Genomic DNA, 3,519 nt, shown 5'->3' on the forward strand with positions numbered 1-3,519 from the left:
GTGTTGCAGTGCCATGAAATTTCATCTCCTAAACCAAACCAAAAGTCCAACACAACCCTGCCTGCAGCTGCAAACAGATGAAATTTCATCTCCTAAACCAAACCAAAAGTCCTACACAATGCCAGTGCAAAAGAACACAAGAAGCCAGCCATTGTGTTTACATATTCAGTCATATGACTGAATATTCAGTCGTATTCAACACAGCCCTGCAGCAGCTGCAACCCGCGCGCCCGCGCCGCCCGTCGCCCGCCTCTGCGCCGGCCGCCGCGCGCCCCGGCCGCCGCCCGCCGCCCGCCCCTACGCCATCCCGCCCGCCGCGCGCCCCTGCGCCGGGCCGCCGCCCGCCCCTGCGCCGGCCTCCGCCCGCCGCAGGCCGCCGCCCCCATCCCGCCCGCCGCAGGCCGCCGCCCCCATCCCGCCCGCCGCCGGCCGGCGCTCCCATCCCGCCAGCAGCCGCCCCCATCCCGCCCGCCGCTAGCCGCTCCTCCCGCTCGTGAGCTCGTCCCCTCATCCCGCTCGTGAGTTGATGGATACCTTGGGCGGCCGGAGAAGAACGCGACGGCGCGACGGCGATCTGGGGCGAGGTAGCGCTGCGGGACGAAGCAGGCGAGCACGAGCGTGGGTTGGTCGTGGATGTTTCCACGCCGCGTACCGTCGTGGCTTGGTCGTGGATGTATCCACGCCTCGTTTACACGAGTCGCTGGGACTCTTTGGACAGTAAAAAACGGCTGAAGACTTGTATATTTACAATACATGTCCATATAGAGGATCCACTAGAGATGCTCTAACTAGTTGCTCTCCGGAGTAGTAGATTATTGTGGTAGTAGAAGTATTTTTTTATATTTTAATTTAGACTTTGTTTACACAACGAAACGAAAGGTATTTTTGGGCTTGTTTTTTTGTTTTTCTTTTGAGTGCAAAAAATACTCCAGGAGTATTTCTGGGCTTGGTTTGCGAGATTGCCAAATTTGTTGCTGAATTCCAGGAGGCCCATGTGGGGTGGGGACGCCACATATTTTTTTGTCTCAAAAAGGAAAAAAAAAGAAGCCTGGGGGAGGGGGACGCCAGCGTAAAAGGTGCTTACGTACTCGTAACTGTCTGCTCTGCTCCTTAGATCCCAAACCAAAAGCAAAGCAAAGCAAAGCAAACCCTAGCCGCCCCCAGCCAGGGTTAGGGTTCTTCTTGTGAACCGTCTGCCGTCTTCCAAGCGGAGATCCACCATCGGTTCCGCAAGCGGAGATGAAGCGGAGATCCACCATCGGTTCCGCAAGCGAAGATGAAGCGGAGATCCGCCATGGCTCTGTAGAGATCCTGTTCGAACCGGCGTGCAAGTGGAACCGATGTGGATCTCTGGTGCACGCGAGGAAATCCGTCTCTCGCGGCCTGCACGCACCCATGTCCGGTGAAAGCAGCAGGCCGCCGGTGCGGGGAAGATTCATTAAAGGGTCTCTTGTTCAGGTGATGACTTGTGTGTGTCTGATGGCTTAGACCTGACCTCTCTTCTGTTTCTCAATTTCCGATCTATTTCGATTTCCTATGCAGCAATTTCTTTCCAGATCAATACCAATTTTGATGGTGGCTTTAGATCTGGGAACGCATATTTTCGTCCTTGCTCTCTGTTTTGACCTCTCTTCTTCTCACATACTCTGTTTCAATACCAATTTTGATGGTGGCTTTCCAGATCGATCCGTCTGTCTCTCGTCGTTTGTGAGGCTGGCCATCGCATACTCATGATGGAGGCAGTGACCGATGGCCGGCGTGGAGAGGATGAAAGATATGGACTGACCTTTCTACTCCTCATTTGTCGTCTCTTCATTTCTCCACGGCCGATGGACAACCTTACAGAGACGGCCGGAGAGCCAGATGACCTTGCTGTGAATAGCTAGCGACTGCCTCGTTTCTTTCCCTTGCTCTCTTTTTTTTAAAAAAAAAAAAAAAAGAGGTCCAGGGTTCTTTTTTCTATGCACAGAGATTACTACAGTTTTGAGAATACTCTAGTTTTAACAACACAGTATTTAGTGTTAGCCAAACAGGTCACAGTAAATACAACCATGGTATGTGAAACAAAACTCTAGTATTCTCACAATACTTAGAAAATATTACTTTGCTATCAAACAGGCCCCTAGTAATTTGGAAAACTAAAGTATTCCTATAATACTTAGAACAAACTGACCTACCAAACAGGATCCAGATAGTTAGACCTGTCTTGTAAATTTTTCGGTGAAAATGTGATAATTGGGAAAAGATTCCTAGCTAAGGATTATTCCTCCATGAGAATGCAGGAAACGGTATGGTATTGTGCTCTTCAGCGACATATCTCATTCAATCAGTATTTTTTGATTTTCAGGACATGTTTTTTTCCATTACTTTTGGGGTTAAAATCCTCAGCTATCAGTTTTTAAGATGAAAAGTTGTTCTACTCTCTCTGACCAACAATATAATATTGTTTTTCAAGCTAACATAGCTTGAAAAACAATCCTATATTGTGGACGGATGGAGTATCTGTTAAGGTGTAATCTATGGTCAATAGATTGAAGGCAGTTGGATATTAATGTTTTCAGTTTTATTTTTTGGTTGAACAAACAGAACAAAGAAGAAGAGGAACCAAACAATCATTCCCTGATGCACTGTTGAATGTACCAATATCTCCTAAGTGGTATTTCATTTTACTTTGTTATTAATTGATTACATTTCTTAGTCCCATAATGCTTTCCAGTCTATGAAGTGGACGGTGATAAACTAGGTCTGTAGGATCCTGTGTTCGGTCAATACATGATGTGTCTAATAAGTAGCTTCAATGTCGAATGAAAAACATAACAATTTCCCTTTTCATTCAATGCAATGCTCTAAGAACAGAGTTATAAGCCGCATCCCTTTAATACTTCAGTCCTCGAAAGCCCACTATAGAGACTACTCCCTCTGTTCCAAAATAACTGAAATTCAAGATTTGTACCTGTGTCAAACTTCTTTGAGTTGAAGCGAAATTATAAAGAGGATGTTTCCTATGAAACTATATTGTCTAGCAACATTATAAAATAGTCCCCTTTCTCATGTCCTCCCTTCGTTCCTAAATATATGACTAATTGAACTACCAAAACGTCTTATATTTAGAAACTAAAGGAGTAATTTATTTCCCATGTATCTCTATCGAAGTCCTATGTTTATTTCCCGTGTATCTCTATAGAAGTCCTACATGCTGGACAAAAGTTTTGATGTTTTTTATCATATGAAACTACGGCCCAGTTCTTTTGCCAGAATCTGGGGATTCTCCCAGAATCCAATCCCTCCCCAGCTTCTCCCAGAATCTTTCAGTCCCATTTGTTTTACAATCCTATCTAGTTATGGTCTAATTAGCTAGGATTGTGAAACAAATGGGGGTTCAAGATTCTGGGAGAAGCTGGGGAGGGGTCAGATTCTGGGAGAATCCCCAGATTCTGGCAAAAGAACTCGGCCTACTTTATTTTGATCAGAAGGTTTTTTATCATAAAAGTTTTGATGTTTTGTCATAAAACTACTTTA

The 3,519-nt window shown here is 45.9% G+C and overlaps 1 long non-coding RNA gene across 1 annotated transcript; it reads left to right on the forward strand.

Annotated features, from left to right (window-relative positions):
- Positions 1–1,049: 1,049 nt before the first annotated feature.
- On the forward strand, positions 1,050–3,010 carry LOC123450023. The gene is made up of 2 exons (XR_006632064.1): positions 1,050–1,458; positions 2,587–3,010. It is a non-coding gene; the product is annotated as an uncharacterized LOC123450023 (long non-coding RNA).
- The last annotated feature ends 509 nt before the right edge of the window (positions 3,011–3,519 follow it).

This window comes from Hordeum vulgare, chromosome 4H (genome assembly GCF_904849725.1).
Source record: "Hordeum vulgare subsp. vulgare chromosome 4H, MorexV3_pseudomolecules_assembly, whole genome shotgun sequence".
Lineage (NCBI taxonomy): Eukaryota > Viridiplantae > Streptophyta > Magnoliopsida > Poales > Poaceae > Hordeum > Hordeum vulgare.